Source organism: Danio rerio, chromosome 20, assembly GCF_052040795.2.
Source record: "Danio rerio strain M-AB ecotype USA chromosome 20, GRCz13ab, whole genome shotgun sequence".
In the NCBI taxonomy this organism is placed as follows: domain Eukaryota; kingdom Metazoa; phylum Chordata; class Actinopteri; order Cypriniformes; family Danionidae; genus Danio; species Danio rerio.
The window spans coordinates 45,626,643-45,648,912 of record NC_141040.1 but is presented as its reverse complement, the minus strand read 5'-3'; the positions used below and the strand labels follow the sequence as shown (position 1 = coordinate 45,648,912).

The 22,270-nt window shown below is 35.3% G+C and overlaps 2 long non-coding RNA genes across 9 annotated transcripts in view; one reads left to right on the top strand and one right to left on the bottom strand.

Moving 5' to 3' along the window:
- LOC147832306 (uncharacterized) overlaps positions 1 to 22,270 on the bottom strand; it is a 277,320-nt gene that overhangs the window by 118,328 nt on the left and 136,722 nt on the right. The gene's annotated exons all lie outside the window — the stretch shown is intronic.
- On the top strand, positions 17,002 to 18,247 carry LOC147832307 (uncharacterized). Its single transcript, XR_015519214.1, has 2 exons — positions 17,002 to 17,075; positions 17,764 to 18,247. It is a non-coding gene; the product is annotated as an uncharacterized LOC147832307 (long non-coding RNA).

The window sequence follows — 22,270 nt, the reverse complement described above, 5'->3', positions numbered from 1 at the left end:
TTAATTTTGAGGTTTTTGTTGTGATTGCACCTGGTTTATAACAAACTTCATATTCATCTTCCTCACAACTCCACACAATGTCCACATCTGAAATATTTCCATCTGCTATGTGCTCAAGATCTTCAAGATCTGTATACTCTGCAAATGAAATTTTTGAATATAAAAAAAGTTCAATCAGCATTACTGGAGATTTAATTTCACTAACAGATCTTGATTAGATCCTAATGGACAGACATATCTGAAAAAATCCTGATCTAAAGCTAGTGATGTTACGAAAGATTTTAAACTTTAATTAGTAAGTGCAATCCCTATTTAGTTTTTTACATGTAATCTATGAAAAATTGACAAACATATCAATTAAACTGAATAAAAACACTGTAAATGTGGCTCACGTCTGTGTGTGGAGTGAAGTGTTGCCATGCTGCTTTTCCGTGTAGCAAATTCTTTTTCTCAAATTACAACATGCCGAGCCTTATCGCCATTTGATTGGATGACAGTCATCCACCCACATGGACTGCAGGCTTTAAATTAGATTAAATGCTCAAGAACCACAAAAAAAACAAAAAAAAACATGGGTTGACACATGATGTCCATGGTAATGGACACAGGGTCCGAAGGGGTTAACTTGCACATGCAGACATTAATGGTAATGTCAGGATGTGCATAAATTGAAAATGCACATATAAAAACCTTTTGTTCTCTTTGACTGTTTAAATTTTTTTTTTGTTGTTGTTTTTTTTATTTTTTTTTTTTATTGCAGCTTCGTGCACAAGTTTAATTTAAGTCTTTGTACTGTATTGCTATTGTCACAAGGAATGTCCAGATCAAATCACATAATCAAAAATCGGACCAGATCATGCGGTTCAGACTCAATCGGAATCGGATGTTACCTCCCGATTAGTACTCTAATATATATATATATATATATATATATATATATATATATATATATATATATATATATATATATATATATATATATATATATATATATATATATTTATTTGTGTGATAGGTCTATTCTATGCAAGCGATGATGACTTTCATCTTGATATTTTAGCGCGAATGTATACCTGACCGGTGAGCTATCTGACAAAAAAGTGCCCTTCTAAATCAAATCAGCAGGATGTCCTTCTGGATCTTTCACTTTTGCAGAGTTTAGACTGCATGATTTTAGCCCTGATTTTGACTCCCCGACAGGTTTCAAGAAATCACAGAAAAATGCCTGACATCACAGGCAAATCGGTGTGCATTTACGAAAGCTCACACAGTATGAACTATCAAGGACATGATATGAGAGAATCCCCAATGAGTCACAGACACCCGTGAGATATGTGGCATGATATTTGGCACGCTAAATATCTGGAGCTGACGACAATTCAAATCATGCCGTGTGAAATGTCTTCTGACTACAAATAACATTAGCTATTACCTGCAGCCAATGAGAGGGCAGGATTCACCAGTACGGGTAACTGCAGGCCAGCGGGAAGCTGGGGGAGAAATTAAAAGCACTCATATTCAGTTTATTTTGTACCCAAGAAATGGAGGAAAAACTAGTGGAAGTTTGGCAGGAGCACTGTGTCTGTTTGACGTGTCATCTGAGCAATACCACAACCAGGTCAAAAAGTAAAAAAAAAGTTGACGAAATATATTATGTGACCTTGCGTTGTTTCCATGTCACTTCTCGCATTTGTTTGGTTGTGAGACAGTTTGGACAAATTTGTCTGTGAGTCTTCTTATTTTAAAGTCATGCGTTGTGAACTCTCCTGTCGCCGATCCATCCTACAGCATAAACACAGCACCGATAGAATGCTAACCCAGATAGTGCAGTGTGAAAACATCTGTGGCACGACTACTTTGAAAATCATGCAGTCTGAATTCGGCCTTACTTCGAAGACATTACTGACTAGGTTTACGTGGTGTACATATTGCATACATGACGGTAATAGTTTAATTGCTTTGTTTACTTCAATAATCCCACTAATATATGCATACTCCACGTCTTAATTCCATTTCTGTTTAGTTCAGTTATGACTTTAGTTGGATTATGGTCATTAAAAAAAAAAAAAAAAAAAAAAAAAAAAAAAAAAAAAAATCACAGTTTCGAGCGAAATTGAAGATCAGAAATTGAGATTGTTTCGTCATATAGGTACCTGGGTGTATATTTGAACAACAAGCTCGATTGGTCTGGAAACACAATCCAGGTGTATAAGAACGGTCAGAGCCGCATTCATTTATTAAGACGACTGAGGTCCTTTGGTTTGTGTCAGACACTGTTACAAACTTTTTATGACTCTTTGGTGTCTTCTGTGATTCTGTATGCTGTAACCTGCTGGGGAGGGGGACTGTTGGAGAAGGAGAAAACAAATTAAATATGCTTATAAAAAGGGCAGGTTCTGTTGTGGGGTGTGCACTACCTACCATAGAACAGATTGCACAGGATCGAATGCTGGACAAACTTGTTAGTATAATGAACCACGATAGTCATCCCCTTTTTGATACAGTCCAAGCGTGTGCAAGCTCTTTTAGTACAAGATTAATTCAACCCCGGTGTTACAGAGAACGATACAGGAAGTAATTTTTACCAACAGTGATCAGATTGTATAACCAAAGTCATACCAGATGAATTGTGCTGAACTTGAATTAGATATTAGATATGTACAAGTGTTTACTCGTTGTTTTTGGAACCAAGGTGTGCAGTATGAAATGTAATTTTATTATTGTTTTTATATGTATGAACTTATTTATCTATTATTAGTATGGAAAGCTCTGCTGTAACGTGAATTTCCCTCCGGAACAAATTTTAATCTATATATAAAAAAAAAATAATAATCTTTGCCCTCCTATAAAAAAAAAAATTAAATAAATAATATATATATATATATATATATATATATATATATATATATATATATGTGTGTGTGTGTATGTCAAAGGGGGGCTTATAATTTTGACTTCAACTGTAGGTGGTTGTTAAATGCAGAGCACAATGAAACACCTTAGCAGCCATATTGAAAAACCTTAGCACACAACACAAAATATTTGTTTTCAAAATAAATATGTTCACCTAAACAAGGCTTTAAAGACCCAAATGCTAGTATTGATTTCATAGTTTGAGTTACGAGGCAAAGTAGACCTGCAATTAACAAGAAAAATAAATATAATTGTAAACACTGATTATCTGTGTGTCTATCAGGGGTAAATAACAGAGACTCTGAGGATTCGTCCCTGAAATAATCGTATTATAAAACTCCCGTAACAAAACATTGGAGTGTTGTTAAGCAGAGCTTTGTGGCTCAAGGATTCTGCTTTAATTGTAGACTTTTGACAGCAGGTCTAATTGTAGTCTCCTCTACTGCCACTTAGCTTTTGCCTGCTTTAGTTGGAGGTGATGTTAATTACTATGACTAATTGCCGCAGGCTCGTTTCCCACGTGAGACACTAACAGGTGTGCTGATGCTCACATCCTCTTTTCCTCCAGCAATCTCACCGTCAGCTGCTCGAGTGGAAGAAAGACGAAATTACATCCGTGTTCTACATGCTGATGGGGAGCAGCCGCAGGTGAACATCAAACATCATTGGACAGACTCACAGCATTGACGTTTAAATGCTTTAATCATCTCAGGTTGGTTAAATAATTAAATAAAAAAAAAGGGAAATTAGGAAATGAGAGAATAAAAATACACAGAGCACACCAAGACTTTTGCTTATGACTAAATTCAACTACGTTATGATCTGATGTAAAAATGACCATAAAATGAGAGTTAGAATAAGGAAATCTAGTGGGTTACTTCTTGGATAAGACATGCTGTATATACAGTTGAGGTCAAAATCATTGGCCCTCCTGTTAAATTGTAATTATTATTATCATTTTTAAAAATCCCAGGTGCTGTTTAATGGAGGTTTTTAAACACATTTTTCGAAATACTAGTATTAGTAACCTGAAGTGGAATTTAAAGGACTAGATCTGCTTTACTTTTACACTCACCGGCCACTTTATTAGGTACACCTTACTAGTTCTGGGCTGGACCCCCTGTTTCTCTCAGAACTGCCTTAATCTTCGTGGCATAGATTCTACTGGAATGTACTGGAAATATTTCTCAGAGATTTTAGTCCATATTGACATGAGAGCTTTACACAGTTGCTGCAGATTTGTCTCCCATTCCACCACATCCCAAAGGTGCTCTATTGGATTGAGTGACTGTGAAGGCCATTTTAATACAGTGAACTTATTGTCATGTTCAAGAAACCAGCCTGAGATGATTCACTCTTGTCGATGCAGAAATCGAGACTCAGACCAGGCAATGTTTCTATTGTCCAATTTTGGTAAGCCTATGTGAATTGTAGTCTCAATTTTCTGTTCTTAGCTGACAGGAGTGGCACCGTGTGTGGTCTTCTGCTACTGTAACCCATCTGCCTCAAAGTTGGACATGTTGTGCATTCAGAAATGCTCTTCTGCATACCTCGGTTGTAACGAGTGGTTATTTGAGTTACTGTTGCCTTTCTATCAGCCTGAACCAGTCTGGCCATTCTCCTCTGACATCAACAAGGCATTTGCGCCCACAGAACTGCCGCTCACTGGATATTTTCTCATTTTTCGGACCATTCTCTGTAGCTCTAGAGATGGTTGTGCATGAAAATCTGCAGTTTCTGAAATTCTTAACTTATTCAAAACCATAATATGTTTCTTCTTCTGTTGAACAAACAATTAAGGTATTTTAAAGAATCTATGGAACTATGGAAGTCGACGGGTCCCAGCAACCAGCATTCTTCAAATGATATTATTCGTGTTCAACAGAAAAAAAGAAACTCATAAAGGCTTAAAAACAAACAAGATTTAAACAACAGTTCTGTCTGGTTCTTGAATCCGATTGGCTGACAACCATGCAGTTTTCTGCAATATCAGAACTTGTACAGCCTCTTCACTCTTGAGTATTACTCCGCCCACAGAGTGACAACAGATCAATAAACTCACTACAATTTGAGAAATATTCCTGCTGTTGGACAACATAATGTACTTTTGAGGCTTTTTTAGGCGAAAATGTAGTTGTTAAGATTTCAACAATACACTCTATTTATAAGGATCGTGTCTATTTTTAAAATTCATAATTTCAGAGATTCAGCGCATTGGCAGTTTGCCTGTCATACTGAGCAAAGCAAAGACGGTTGACATTCTGCCCCAAAATAAGTATTTGGCATAATACTTATATTTAGCATAATAAGTATTTGGAGGAGAAAAACAGCATTTCTCAGCATAAGTCTCAAACAACAAGTCATAAGTCATTACAGAACAGGTAAATGACATTCCAAGTCGATCCCTCTTTCTTTTGTATGTTGTAGTGCTGTATTTATACCTGGTAGTAATCTGGTAGTGTTTGATTTGCTCTAGCTTTTTCACTGTTAATTATTGTGTTATCATGATTGCAACAGAGAAATACTGGGAAATCTATGTAAACTGATGGCATATCAGCCTTATAATCTTAAAATGTCAGCAAAATCACCTGTTTTGTTATGACTTTAGACATTAAGCTAGAGAATCATTCAAATACTAGCTCTAAAGTGACGTTTGTGTAGTAACGGCTTCTGCTGTTCTGACGGTCAGCTGCAGATGTGAATGAACAGTGAAATGAAGTAGTTTCTCGTACAAAAGGATTTGAGACTGCGTGTTTGATTTCTATTTTGTAGACATGATTATGCCTTCAAAGTGTTGTAGAAATGCATTATTAAACTCTTAGCAGTGGGATATGGCTATAGATAGTAACTGGTGGGAAACAAACGCACTTGAGCCAATGCATGCCTCCCATCAGTGTCGATATACAGCCATATCGCTCTGCTACTCCTGATATTGCTTATTTATATTTCATATCTGTATATATAGCACACACAATTATAGTTTGTATAAAATATTTCAGAGAACATTTCAGACAAAGCAGACAACACTTCAAAAGAAGCAAATTTGATATATTTCTCAAACACAACCAAGTCCCCTGCGCATTCATACAGCAACCTCAGAGCAACACTCTTTTATTCTACAACATGTTTTATAGATTTCTGGTTACTGTCATCATTGCCCAGCAGGCCATGAAGAGTGATTTTAATGAATAGCTTCGGCTCCTATTTTGCATGGCTTCAGCTTGAAAAATGAAATGAAAACAAAGGCAAGAAAAAAAAAAACACGATCCATGCTAATCAAAGTACACAGCAAGCACATGAGAGCAAGCTGTCATTGTTATAGTCGCCAAGGGCAACAAATAAGCACGTTCTTGTTCTAATAACTCATTCCACTCTACAGTTCCAGATGCAGACTCAACAGGGTTGCTCACGGCCTGCTGCTTCTCCACCGAAACACATGTTAGCATCACGTTTACTTCCTCCAAAGATTAGCATCTAATCCCCAAGAATGCAGTCTCACTCTACATTATCGCCTTTCCCTATAATGTCTTCCTTAAGTGCACCTTTAGGGTAAATTTAGTTGTAGAACACATCTTCACTTCATTGTCTTTGCTACAAATGGTACATACTAATGTGGCTGATTGATATTATGCCTAATTATACTTAAAAGCATTGTGTCTAGCGAACGAGCTACAGTGCTAATTGATTTCTTAACTACATATCGCGCGCACAACATTAGAGATAACACATCTATTACTCAGCTAATTATAGGAAGTTCTATAATTTAATTGGCTAATGAGAAAAGTGGATGTGTTTACAGGGGCTTGTCGATACAAATGAAGTACAACACCGTTCCAATGTTGAAGTCGATATGTTGACAGGTGCCGCTTTTGCTGACTAAGATGTTGGATGTTTTTTTTATTCATGTTTATTGGGTCAATCCTGCCGACTGTGCGTTATTCAATAGTGCTCTATTGAGAGCATGCATCTGGGTTATGGAGCCTCTATTGTGTTTACTGCATAATTAAGGCTCTATTTTGTTTTGCTAAAAGCATCTAAAGAGAAGTGGTCCATACAGAACATAGAGCTACTGGTTTAAAATAGGCAAGCGAGATTCTCAAGTTGCTTTTTGTGCAGCCATGTTCATTAATTTACATGTCGACTCGCATAAGGCTTCAAACACACAGATGAAACTCATCATCTGCTGCAATGAGATGCATTTCAGAAGCATGCATTAAACTGTAAAGGCAATCCATTGTGACTTGAATTTTATGTTTGCATCTTGTGACATCACGTCCTGTTTTTGGTTTGTTTAGATCCCTTTGAGGGTTTTTAATTTTTTTAATAGTCTATATACATTTATACATAATACACACACGCACACGCACACACCCACACACACACACGCACACACACACACACACACACACACACACACACACACACACACACACACACACACACACACACACACACACACACACACGTATATATAACAGTTCAGTCTGGTTCTCGAATCTGGGTGGCTGACAGCCGTGCAATATTGTGCAATAACCCTTGTGTGTTACTCCGCCCACATAGAGCGACAGCAGATCAATAGACTTTCTTCAGGTTGATAAATATTGCAGCTCTTGGACAACATAATGTACTTTTGAGGCTTTTTTAGGCAAGAATGTAGTTGTTTAGATTGCAGCTATGCAGCTGAAAAGACGATTGCACCAAAAGATGATGTCAGAGAATGCATAATAATGCAAAATGAAATGCTATCGGCCATCAAAAAGGGGGAGTGGCTACTACATGTCCTGTCCTCTCTACATGCTTCAGTTAAAAATATGTCACACATTGACACTTCACGGGACCTCTAAGTGCTACAAACCACACATATCTTTAAAGTTGGTGCTATAACCACACCAAAGAACCACACTAATACAGTTTAGCACTTCCCATGAGATTACAAGCCACTTAACCACAAAGAACTGCAATAAAGGCCATTTTCTGTGTGTTTATTGCAGTACCTCACAAGCTGACTGAAAGCCCCTTTTTCTAATTGGTCAGCTGAAACATTGTTTTTTGATTGGCCAACACTTTCAAAATCTGATATTAATTCAGTTTTGCCTGTTTACTGTGCTAATTTTAGCTCTCAAAGTGCCTGCAGCCTTTACGTTGCATTTGAATCACCAAGAACCAGTTACAGCTTAAAATAACTTTTCCAAATATGGTCAATAACAGAAATGGGTGTAACATTTTACCGGGGGCATAGCAACCAGGGGGGCCGGGACAAACCATTTAGAAACAGGTGATGAATAATTATATGAATGTAAACATTTCGATCTTATTCGGCTGCCCCTCCACTTTTAGGGTGCTTTCACATCTGTAGTTTGCTTCATATGGTCCGGTCCAAGGGTAAAAAATGATACATCGTTGCATCTTCTGCCGTTTTCACACCACACTACTGGCTTTGGTCCGAACCAGTTGAAACGAACCAAAATGCACTAATCTGACAAAATCCACATCTCTCATTGGCCAGATGTTGTTGAACATATTTCCTAAACTGCTTATTGATTGGTCAGAATTCACGTGCGGGAAAATGTCAGTGAACTCCCGCAGGTAAACAAAACCTTTTACTCTGGAGGGACGACTGCGCTGGCTGATAGTATCCCTGCTTTAGAAAAACTTTACATTACGAAAATGAAACACGGCCACGGCTGGCAAACAGTGTTTAATGCGTCGCTCGTCACTTCAGGAGGAGGCGTGAATTAATTTAGCTGCGACATGGTCGTCTTGCGGAAATATTACCAACGATCCACCAGGAAATGTTTTCCCCTCTCTCTCTCTGTTGGTAAAGCGCTGTCAACAAATATTTGTCCTCCATATCCCATAATGCACAGTGCATCAGCCTACGATAGCTGGATTAGTCCAAAAGGCGCAGTACTTTTTGCAGTTGAACCAGTTTTAGTACGGATCATATTCTCACCACAAACGAACCACTACAGGGTTCATTTGAAAGCGTACCGAGACCACCTCTTCAAGCATTTCTCGGTACGCTTATTTGGTCTGCTTTTGCTGTGCACTCGAGTACGACTGCTGCATTCTCACCTGCCCAAACAAACCGTACCAAAAGGGGAAACGAACTCTAGTTCGATTCAATCGAACTAAATAAGGCAGGTGTGAAAGCACCCTTAAAATGTCTACTACACCCCTGCGTGCTGCTGTATTCTTATGACATTTTTGGGGAACAATAATCTAACAAATTACATTTTTAATTTGATTACAGTTATTAAAGCCAATGTAATTGCGTTACAAATATAGTTTTTAGAAGAAAAAATCCTTCTTTTAAATCACGTTTTCCACTGCAACGTCAGTTAATAAGAATGTGCTTTTAAATTAATGGAGAGTGCAAGCTAAAATGGCTGCTATAGAGAGTGGTTGTTTGTTTATTCTGGAAATACATACATTAATATCATTGAGCCTAAAAATAAAAATTTTGCTGTGAAATTCAGTCTATGTCCAGTCTCTAAACAACTTTTGCCTACTTTCAATTCGACCAGAAACTGGTATATAAAGCATTCTATGACGATACTTATCACCAAGGAGGACAAAGGGCGCCCAAACACATGGCGGTCCAACTCAGCTTAAACAGGCTAAATTGAATTGTGCAATATCAGGAGAGAAGGTATCTTTTGAATGTAAAGCTGCTTATGAAGCAGTTACATATCGCGTCTTTTTTGTGTGCACAAGTTCATTATTACCAATGTAGGCGCAAGGCTTGCGCACATACTTGGTGTGCATATTGCGTGAGCTCACATTTTCCAGGTGCACTGGCTAAAAACCACGAGTCACGCGACAAGAACTGACTAATCAGCTTCATGCTTTGCATTGAATATACACATTTCAGCAGACAAATTATCTCAGAGAAACACACAACACCCAAACACTGCAGTGCTTTTTCTTACAATGGATGTCAATGGTTACAGGTATTCTTCCAAATGTCTTCTTTTGTGTTATAAAAATGATAAACAGGATTGGAACAAGTAAATGATGAGAGACTTTGAATATGTTAATCTGCTGTGATCAACCCATTGTAATGTTTTTTTTTTTTCTGTGAATATTAAATTACTGAAAGAGCTGCAGTTTTTTTGGATTTTATGGGTTTGTATATATATATATATATATATATATATATATATATATATATATATATATATATATATATATATATATATATATATATATATATTTCAAAAGTAATTTCAAAGTATATTAATTAGTAATCTGATTACCTTTCACATGAAGTAATTAGTAATGTAATCAGATTACAATTTTCCAGTAGTAGTTTACTTTTAAAGTAACTCAACACTAGTCAATAAGAACCTTTTGATTCTAGGTGGTATTTCATGAAGTAATATATAAGTATTTAAAACCATTTCTGGACATTTTTATAACTTAACTAAGCCATATACCTACTATGTATATTAGAGAACAATTAAACTTATCGAATGAATATAGTATATGACACCATTAACATCCCTGTGAAATCAAAATAAAGTTTTTCAGTTAAGGACACATTGTTTTGTGATTGGACAAAACTTTCAAACATCTTTCAGAATTTGATATAAGTTCAGTTTTGCCTGTATACTGTTTTTTTTTTTTTGGCTCTCATTGTGCCTGCAGCCTTTAAGTTGCATGTGAATCATCAAGGACCAAAGTTTGAGCAAAAAAAAAAAAAAAAAGTTTTTACTGTTTTACAGAAGAAGAAGAAAAAAAAAGTCACCTGCATCTTGGTTGGCCTGAGGGTGAGTAAAATAACAGCAAATAGTAGTATCTTCATAAAAGCTCTTGATAAGAATACAACGTGGAACTAAAAGGGTTTCAAAAAAACCTTCAAAATAACTTTATTTTGTTGAGATTCTCCTTGCTGCATCGCTATGATAAGTAAAATGAATGATAATACTGCACTGCTACTGCAGGGATTCTTTCCTGGCACATTTCCACAAATCGCAAGAAGACCGTGAATCAATGTTTGCCTCGAAAGCCCATTAAAATTTCGAGACTAATCAACAAATTAACTAGATATATAAATGCAACAGTAATGAGGTGAAAAGTGTAAAGTGCGAGCGGAGGGCTGATGAAAAACCAACCTGATAGAAGCTCAAACAACAGCAGATGGGATGTTGCTGCAGGTACTGAGCATCTCCCTGTGAAACCTCTCAATATAGATAAACAAAAACATGCAGAAAATAGCTACTATTATATTACTTAGACGGTTGCTATATTTATATTCTATAACGATTATGGGTGTATCTTGCAAACACATACTGTGATTAGATGCTTTCTTAACTGCTGTTTTCTCACAGCTGCAGTTAAGGCAAAGCCAGGCAAACTTTATTTATAGAGCACAATTTACAATAAAATAAAATACTGGTATTAAAAATATAAGAAAGGGAAATATTTATATGTATATAAGTAATGCTAAAATACAGATAAGAAATAACATGCATGTGTCAGTCAAAGGCAAGAGAGTAAAAATAAGTCTTTAAATTAGATTTAAAAGTATTCAATGATGGAGAAATCCTGATGTTCAGAGAAAGATTGTTCCAGAGCCTTGGAGCCGCAACACAGAAAGCTCGATCACCTTTTGATTTGCAGCGTGACCGAGGGACAGACAAAAGAAACTGGTCATGGGATCTTAAAAGGATTTTAAAATCAACTCTAAATTATATAGGAAGTCCGTTCAAAGAGGCGAGGACAGGCGAAATATAATTCTTTTCTTAGCTCCTGTTATTAATCTGGCGGCTGCATTCTAGACCAACTATAACCAAGAGAGTGTTGACAGGGGTAGACTTATGTATAAAGAGTTGCTGTAGTTAAACCAAGAGGAGATTAAAGCATGTGTTACAATTTCTAGATCTTTTTTTAGAAAGAAACGGTTTAACTTTTGCCACCAATCTAAGCTCTTCACAACTGCATTTACATGTTTATCAACCTGCAAGAGTAGATCAAAGATAAAATTCGAGATTCTTGACGTGATGATGATTTTGCAGATTGTCATTTAGGAATTCCAGCTGAGTTTTAATTGAATCATTGGTAGCAGCGGGACCAAATAATAACACTTCAGTTTTATTTTCATTTAGTTGCAGAGAGTTATTGGTCATCCAGGGTGTGTGTTAGTGATGGTTCGTTTATAAACGATTCGTTCATTTTGAACGAATCTTCAATAAGATTTGGGAACTACAAGTTCTCTCAAGGAGTGATTCGTTCACCTGCGCGTGCGCACATTTGTGCAGGTGGTATCATTCATTTCAAGTCTTTTGAGTCCTTCATTGTGCATAGGCAGAAGCCAATCATATGTGTTTAGAGAAAAGAATTGATTCGTTCACCTTGAGTCCTCTATTGGGTCTGAGTCATTCGTTCATCACGGGCTAATCATATGCGTTTAGAGCCGGAAAAAGAACTGAACCGTTTATCTCTCGAGTCCTCTATCGGGTTTGAGTCATTCGTTCATCACGGGCATTTGCGTTTATAGCTGGAAAAAGAATTTAATTGAAAGGTGAACTAATTATAATGGCTCCTATTGACTCAAACTGTGTTCATTGGTTAAGATTATATGTGACTGTCTGTAACGTGAACGAATCACTGACATTTGAAGAGGTGAGCTAAACAAAGACAACAATACCTTCATAGACAAAAGAGCAGGTAAACATTGAATTATTACTTTCTCCTTCTCTATTGTATTTATAACTTATTTGTTGTGTGATGAACCTGTTGGGCTAGTTGTAGATGTGTTTTGAAGCAATTCGTAACATTTTATTAATATTTTGGCAAATTGAACCAAATGAACCAAATGACTTGAAAAAAGATCTGTTCATCTTGATGAACGAGACACAAAGACCCAAGTCAGTAAAATGATCCTAACTTCCACTAGTGTGTGTTTATTTTGGTATTAAGAAGAACACATCACATCTTATTCTTAAGAATGTTTCATTTCATTATATTCATTGTAATAATTAGGCATTGGAAACAGAATGTGAAAGTGCATATTTAAGTAAATAGTTAAATAGATAATAATAAATGTTAACCAAAAAGTGCAAGGTAAAAAGTAACAGAGGCTGCGATATCTGCTACCAGATCTATTTTCAGTTGTCAGACACCCACATGAAAATATACTATAGTAATTTAACCACGCTGACCCTGACACCTCCAATAGAGATGTTGCATAATAAGCAAAAATGTTGCTAGAATTGTTTTTTTTTTTTTAATGCATGGGCGATATATATTGCATCACTAAAAATGATTGAGGTCATGTGCATGCGTTGTGTGATAAGTCGATATATTGTTTATTGTGACAGGCCTATATATTTACTTATTGCATGGTCTGTTGAAATCCTTGATTCTGATTGGCTTGAAGCTGTCTAATGCAATTGTTTAATGCACAGGTAGTACCAGTCAGTTTTGATATCAATACGAAATGAATGCATTTCCACCAAACATTAGTAGTAACCATAGTAACCCAGTTGCCGTAACCTTAATTCATCTGTGTGATCATGAAGTTAGCAAATACATGTTACTATTTGAGCTATTAGATATGCCTACGTCATTTACACATACAAACAACCTCTCTCTCTCTCTCTCTGCCTGTAAGATCTAACATGTAACATAACTAGTGAAAATTGGGTCAAATACCAAGCTGAAAAGATGTGCATCAGGTGGTTTGTACATTTAAAGACCATTATCACACAGATATTTAGTAAAATGTAATCATAAACTTATGACTAAATGTCATACATTTCATACATAAATGCATACATACACATACACTAATGATAAAAAGTTGTAAAATTAGCTTTTTATAATAGTTAGCCTAACATTTTTAACAGCATCAATGACGAAATGATTGAGATGTCCAATGAAATCACAGAATGCAAAAGACATTTTATTTAAGGGGATGTTGCATGTAAACATTTAATATTCGGTGAGGGTTTTACAAAAGAGCAGGTAATTTTGTTAAGTTTAATTGAAAATATACAAAAATCTTTTACTAATTTTATAATGATTTACACAGATTAAGCATATTAGGCAGATAACTATTGCATTTATTATAACAAAAATAAAACAGTAATCTATAAAATAATCTAGTTGGTTAACGTTTCTTTTCTTTTGCTTCAAATAAAAAGACCCTGTTTTTCTCCTTCTTTCTTTCTTTCTTTCTTTCTTTCTTTCTTTCAAATCAAATCTGCAACAAATAAGCAAGCATGCATACTGAGATTCAGGAAAAATATATTCAGAAACGGAAACTTTCTAATTACTATGAGTTTGTTTTCCTGTTGACAATGTCCTACTGCTGTTTCTTCTGAGAAAGGCTTTTAAGAAAGTTCACAGCTCACAGATTGCACTCACTGGGGCAAAACAAAAGATGCTAAGGCCTCTGAACATGGCAATTAAATGCCTTTCAGGCTTTAGAGCTCTTGTCCATTAACATTTACTGCCTTTTTTTTTTTTTTTTCTAAAACTTACAACACTTTTAGGTACTTTTTGTGCAAGGTGTTCAACACCCACACATAGGTAACCTTTTCAATTGGTTGGAGATATTTTTGCGTAATTACCTGTTAATTTTGTGAAAGGTTTCTATATTATCACTGACAGATCTCTATATTATCTCTGACAGGTTTCTACATTATCTGAAACTTCTGGAAACAAATGCATGAGCAGCCACGATTTGAGTTGCATTGGATTGACGTCAACTCCCCTTCATCTGATTGGTTAAAGGAGCAACTGTCAATCTTGACTAGTGGACACATGATGATTGTGAAGCCGATCTGTGATTTAAATTAAACTCGAAATTGAATCTTTTTAAAACGCAAGCGCAATATGTGGGAACAAGAACGGAGGGGAAAAGACCGCAAGCACACAAAATGTTCAGATAAGAGCGGGAAAACTGATTTGGCTTAAACTAAGCCTGTCACGATAGTCAATATATTGACTTATCACGCGATATACGACAATGAGGGCAGTTAATTTTGAAAGTGCGATATATTGTCTATTTTATATAAAGAAATTTAACATGATGATGATTAGGCTACATAATATAACAAGCTAAGGTTTTTGTCAAACGCGCTGCATTCTGCTTTCTGTGAAAGGCGGGGCTTATGCAGCATCTCCATGCACGCTGCACACGTACACAGAGTACGAGAGAGAGCAAATAGTAGTGGTGAAGAAGGCAAGACACGCACCCACTGATTCATGTTTAGGGACTACAGTCAGTTAGGATTAGCAAGTCACAATGTACTTGGTTTCGAAGTAACAGTTTTCAGCTCCGATGTGGGATCATTTTGGCTTTGAGCCTAATGAGAGCTTGTTGACGTGAATGAGACGATATTTCAAATTTGTTTGAGCACAGTGGAAATGAAAAAAGCCAATATATCGCCCAGCAAAATATCGTGACAGTCCTAGTCTAAAGACGTTTTCATTTTTGATTCATGCTCATTATCTTTCGGTAAATGACCTCATTGTTACTTATTCTGCATTTAGTTTTTGCACGTTATAATTTAAATACTTTAGGCAGGAATTTGATCTTATAACCTTGTGGCTACATTGTAAGACCCAAAAAAATATGGTAACTAAAACCACTTGAGGAAACCGATTGCAACAAACCATTGAAGTTAAAAAACTAATCCTAATAAGTACTGTGAACTTTTTCCATTTGGGTAAAAAGAGCAATTTAAGCACAGTAAAACCCAATAAATAAAGAGAACTTCAAATCAGTAGAATTAACTTTCAGTCAATTTTGAGTAAACTACACTCATTTAATTTGATAAAGTTGACTGTTGGGCTTTACAGTGTACATATCATTGCAAATACTAAGAATATGCTAAACATATGCTGATGATCTGCTTAAAATCACCAGATTTACTGAATATTTTGGCAGTCAGCAGACATAAATTATGTTTTTCATTTTATTGGCTTATTAAGATGGCTTATAAGTGCACAATTGAGAAAATCATGTGAGAAGTTTCAAATATCAATGCTATATGTGTGATATATAAAGAAGCATTTATTAGTTTTGGTTTGGCAAATTTATTTGACAAGAAATCGTGTTAAAACTTTGTGAAATAAACTTAAATGATTGTCTGCTAATTTATTATATTGTAAAATTCAATTTATTCCTCGGACGACTAAATCATTTTAATATGCTTATTTGGTGCTCAAAAAACATTATTTTTTAATACATCTTATAATTTTATTTATTTTTGTAATGTTTTAAGCAACAAATACTGGTTTATACACTAATAAAAGAACAATCATTAAAGATAATTGCTCTAAAAGTATTGATAATAACTAGCGGCCATATCAACAAACTAATTTAAGTAATAATAATAATAAGTTTCCTTAGACCATAGTCGACCTATTTAGGCCTCTTGCCACACTTTAAAAGCCTCTTTCTTATTAAAAATCACAACATAATCTTATTATTTGTGATTATTTTATTTACAGTTTGTTTTGGCAAACTATTGCCTAATTAGCATACAATCTCTTTTGTATGTTTTCGTACGATCTGCTCACACACACATGATATTATGTTTTGCACTGAGCCTTTAATCTAAATGTTTTCTAAAGATATTATTATTAAAGGTATTATTTTTCATATAAATGTATATGATAAGGCCAATCATTCACCAAACATAAAACAGCTACGTTTTGAGATTAGGTTGAAAATAACATTCTTTATTATCCATCATTTTATTTTACTGTATTGTTGGAGTCTTGCCATTTCTTTGTAAGAGCATTTACTGCAAAAAGTGGTTGATGAAAATATGTTTATAGTGCACTGCAAAAACTGGCTCATTGGAGACATTGTCTTCTCAGTGGCGCGACTGAAAGCTGTAGTCTGTTCAAACAAACCAATGCTACAGACGCAGGATCTGTGAAACAGGCCTAATTCCAGCTGTCGCTTGACCAAACAATCCATAAACAAAATGTCTAGTTCCACAACCCATCGGATAGATGGCACTGCTGTTGTGTTAATGCCCATAAACTGCTCTGTGCGGCTGCCAAACTCCATCCAGATCACAGAAAACACACAGAGGGAGGATCTAATCCCTTTAATCAGACGTCAGACAGGAGCAAACATCTGCTGCGGGACGTACTGTACCTCTGCTTTAGCATCAATAACACGATTTCCTTGATCTGTAAGTATAGTTTATTTAGACTGAAAGTGGAATTGAATCTGCATTTGTTTGAAATTTAGGAATTAAATGACTCTCTGTGTAAAGAAATATAATAATGGTCAGTGGATAATAAAATATATCCATCCATCCATCCATCCATCCATCCATCCATCCATCTATCTATCTATCTATCTATCTATCTATCTATCTATCCATCTATCCATCTATCCATCTATCCATCTATCTATCTATCTATCTATCTATCAAGGCAAGAGAAATAGAATTAATAACATAACTATAAAAATATTTAAAATGCATTTATTAGACCACAGTAGGCCTATAAAACCTCTTGTCGAATTATTAATGCACCTTTCATAGTAATGCATATTTCATATTAATGTAATTAAGCAAAAAATAAACAATGTGAATACAAATGCAGTGTGGAAAAAGATTATGGAAGCCTGATTATATACTAAAAATGTAAACTGAGATTAATCACCACCTCACAATTTATTTTGTCAACATCACTTGGTATTAAACTATGCTAATGTCATATGCTATTAAGCTTAAGAGTAATCAGTTTAGTTTCATCGATGGAACACATTTCTTTAAGACTTTAAATAATACAAAAATCATAGTTTTTTTTTATTTGTAGCAAATGAATCAAAGTTATTCCACTAATATACCTTTTCTTCATTGCTGCATGCAGGGCACCATTGTGACCAGCGCCTTCCGGGAGGCTGTTTAGAATTGTTATCAGTGAGATCAGTACTTCTCAACTAGGTTGCAATACTGTTTTGAGTGGCTTACGGAGTTCATTTTGAAAGCCGTTATGCTTCTGTCAGAAGCATTCAAGAGGAAATTATGTATTTTCGTTTTAAATATTGAAGTTGTATAATTTATAAATGTTTTTATTTTCCTTGTTGTGAGATAGAAGTTCATGTGATCTGGAAGTATACAAAAAGGAGCACCTTACTGTGATGAACACTGTCTGATGAAGAGCGTGTGCCAAAAACGTTACACACTTTGTGTCAGCCTTTTTTAATTTCATAAATATTTGAAAATTCGTCTGATGGTAAGGGTAAATTCCTCGCAGACATTGTTTTCCATCCCATTAGATCGCATTTTTAAAAATAATCAGTCCAGGAGGTGGCGCTGATCATCACCAGTATTGGTTCAAAGATTGTAAAATCATGTAAAATAGGTTATAACTATTTGTTTTAAAGATGTCCGAATGTGAATCTTTATACAAATCACTCTGCTGAACAGAAGCTTAAAGCATTCTGCTTATGTATACATGCAAATGGGTAATTTTGCTTTCTAAAGAAAAGGTCTATAATGAAAAAGGATTGGAACCACTTGAGGGTGAGTTAATAATGAGTATGGTTTCATTTTTTTGTTGAACTATAACTTTAATAGTTAAAATCCTGGCTTCCCACAAGGTTTTTTTTCCTTCACTTTCATCAATTGGTGAAGTTTGTTCCTCACCACTGTCGCCCCTGGATTGCTTGGGTTTAGGACTTGTGGAGCTGTGCATCGATGGATTTGCTCTTCTGTGTTTAGACTTTCAGCAGTGAAAATTAAACCACACTGAACTGAACTAAACAGAACTTCAACTCTGAAAACAGGACAGTTTCAATCTACTAGAACTTCTTTGTTAAGCTGCTTTGACACAATCTGCATTGTAAAAGTGCTATAAAAATAAAGATGAATTGAAATTGAATTGAACTGAAGTAAATGCAGGAAAGAAAATGAGAATTTTCAAGTAGTCCCAGTTTTTTTTTTTTTTTTCTCTGTTGCTCTATATAAGAGCAATATCACATATAGTCATGCATTTATACAACTACTTGACTGTCACTACTATATGAAACATGTATTTATCCATTCAGAATAAACATTTGAAAGTCGCTTCTGCCTATACCACTTACAAAAATGTCAAAACTGTGAAATGACAGATTGCCTGTGTGCTCTAGTAAACGCAACCCAAGAAATGCTGTGTAATTTAATGCATAAGATGCAGTTCCAATTGTCCTGCCAGACACTACACCAGCCCAGAAAGTGCCTTTTTTTTCGTCCAGTCCCTGTACCTCTAATTGAAAGTGTGTTTTGTTTCTTAATGCCTCAACCCAGGCTCTGTATGCCGGCTCCTGTGAGCGACCACTATTTATTTGCTAAGAGAGAAATATGGTGCAGAGTCTAAATAATTCATCCGGAGTTCTCCCATTTTTTCATCCCGTAAATATGACATATGAAATAAAGGCGAAATAGCAAAAAAAAGGACATTTTTTCTCACTCTAAAAAAGCTTTTCCCTTAAACAAACATCTGTTTCTACACTGTTCCAGTTACTATGACCATTTATGTTAAGCTGCTTTGTCACAATCTACATTGTAAAAGCGCTATACAAATAAAGCTGAATTGAATTGAATTGTTTCTTCACTCATAACCTTTTTTTTATAATGTATATACCCGCTTAAGGTCAAGCCAGTCATTTTATGTTTATCAGCCAGCTTGACACTAATAGAATTAAACAAATTCCCTTGACAATGGGGTTAACGGTCTGTAGCAAATGTCTGTTTGCTCTCTTGGGTCCAAAATTGATTACAAACATACAATACCCAAGACCAAATGGATTATTGTGAATGGCCTAAACATTTAAAGTTTTCCAGTCATAAATCCTTACATCAGTTAAAATCATTAGTGGATGGTTACATACATCATTGGTTCACATAAGAATCAATTAGGTTTAATGAGTTCAGAAAATTGATTTTTTGTTGCATTTCATGTGTCTGCTTTGATTCTCCTGGTGGATGGAGACAAATTCAGATTGTCTTGTATAAATTGGTGAATTAGAGCGATTTGGTGAATCTGCTCCACTTAGAAAGCTTGATTATGTCTTTAACATTCAAGAGAGAGAAAGCATTCGATGGGAATTGTGTCCGCTGATATCAATGTTTATTTAATTCCAGGCTGATAATGTGGACTATACCTCAATCTAGCATACTAATGCTGGGACTGACCAACACTAAGATCTAGGTACCTGAAGCAGTCTTAAATGCTCTTTAAAATGCCAAATGTGTCCCGACTAACTGCTCCCACAATCAATAAAATATGCAAACAGGCATCTTTTAAAAAAAATTATATTTACCGTCTGCTTTCTGCGGGCGCTAATATTGCAAATGTTATTCCACCAGATGATCTGATATGCTGTGAATAGCTTGCAATCTATAATAAACAAAATTTGCATAGAAAGAAGGCACAGAAGAGAACGGCAATAGCTTAATAATAAAATGTAGTGCATTTAGAGTCATTTTAAATGAGATTGTGGGAGGTTATTAAGCATGATGCAGTCAAACCAATGTGTTTTGATGAGGTCTTCAACATTACATTGCTTTGTTAAGCTGGCCAAACCGTTTCATGTGCAAGTTGCATATTAAAGTGATATTTCACACAAAAATGAAAAGTCTGTCATCATTTACTCACTCTCATATCATACCAAATGTTCTTGAAATGTCTTCTGCTGAACACAAAAGATGACATTTTCTATACGACGAAAGTTGTTTTAGGAAAAACAAATAGAGACATTTTTCAAGGCACAGCTGTCTGGAATAATTGATTCTGATTGGTCAAATGGTCAAGGTATGTTATTCCCAGTTAACAACCACTAAAACTAACACGTCGCATCATCTTGACAGTCAGTGAATGCATTATTAATATTTATTACATGGCTGCCTGGAATATTTGATTCTTATTGGTCAGTCACGACTCTCCAAGGTGTTTTGAATGATCCTTACTGTCAATGAATACGTTAACATCCATAAATATGCTTGTCTGTCTTGCTGCTGTTTTTCACTGTTTGAACCATCTAATCCCCGAATAATATTTAGGTTAATTTTTGTTTCTGTCAGCTTCGCCTTTAATTAAATTAACTATTACAGCTCTGAAGTAATTTTTGCATCTAATATTTATGTTTTGTGGCAAGTAGCCCTGTGATAAGCAGGATAAAGTACATCCAGGCGGTTGTTTTCTCAGAATAAAGCCTTCAGTCTTATTCAACAGCTCTCTGCCTTGTGTCAGGCTGTTGATAAGCCTGCCGGGCTTGTACATTATCTCTTACATAAAAGCTATCTGTTCACTGCTGAAAACGTCTAACAACAAGGAAACTCTTTGCAAAAAAAAGGCTATTTATATTGTTTATGTTGTGTGCATAACATATTATATCACTGTATGTATGGTAGGCCTAATAAATTGGCTCAGTAGCTCAGATGTAACAGTACAACACTTGCAGACTGCAGATGCAGATTTATGGTTTAACAACAGATCTTAAATCTGTATTAAAACTTGTGGGCACTCCATCTGGTGACCATACCATTGGCTACCACCCTTCAACCAAACCAATAATGTTTTTACATGGCTTTGAACTCTTTCTTGACTTCTAAAAAGCTATACATAAGGAGACTGATATGCCAAATAAATGTACTAATTTAAGTCATTTGAGGTGATAATATAGATTTGCAAGCAACCATGTGGAAGTGAGATAATTGATTAACAAACATTTCTGATAATTAACATGATTCTTATACAGAATGTACAGTCTTTTACATTTTTCTACAAACTAAACTTACAATACCTCTTTAATATTTTAAAGTATATACATTACTATCACTTCAGGGAATTATATTTGAAGCCAGATTGCTAAGTGGCACTAAAAATATTAGGCAAAGGCCTTCACTTTTCCCTTTACAATGAGGCTAGTGTTTATAATGACATTTTTCAGGTAAAGACTCGTTTAAGGTCATGCAATCGTCTGGTTTTATTCTGGTTTCTTTTAGCCAGTGTTTTAGTGTTTTAGTGTAGAGTGATGCCAAATAATGCCACTTTTTTATTTAATAAATTTGAGGTGATAATACAGATTTGCAAGCAACCATGTGTAAAGTGAGATTATAAATTATAAACCTGCCTCATAGCAATAATTTTTTTTTTTTTAAATAAACATTTTTGACAGTTAACACAAACGGGTAGTCTTTCACATTTGCCTACAAACTAAACTTAAAACTCCTTTTTAATAGTTTTAATTATATACATCTCATTACTATCACTATTACTTCAAAAGAATTATATCTGAAGCTAGATTGCTGTGTGAAACTAAAAATATTACAATATATTATGCCATTGTCTTCATCTTTCTCTTTAAGACAAGGCTCGTGTTTATAACGAT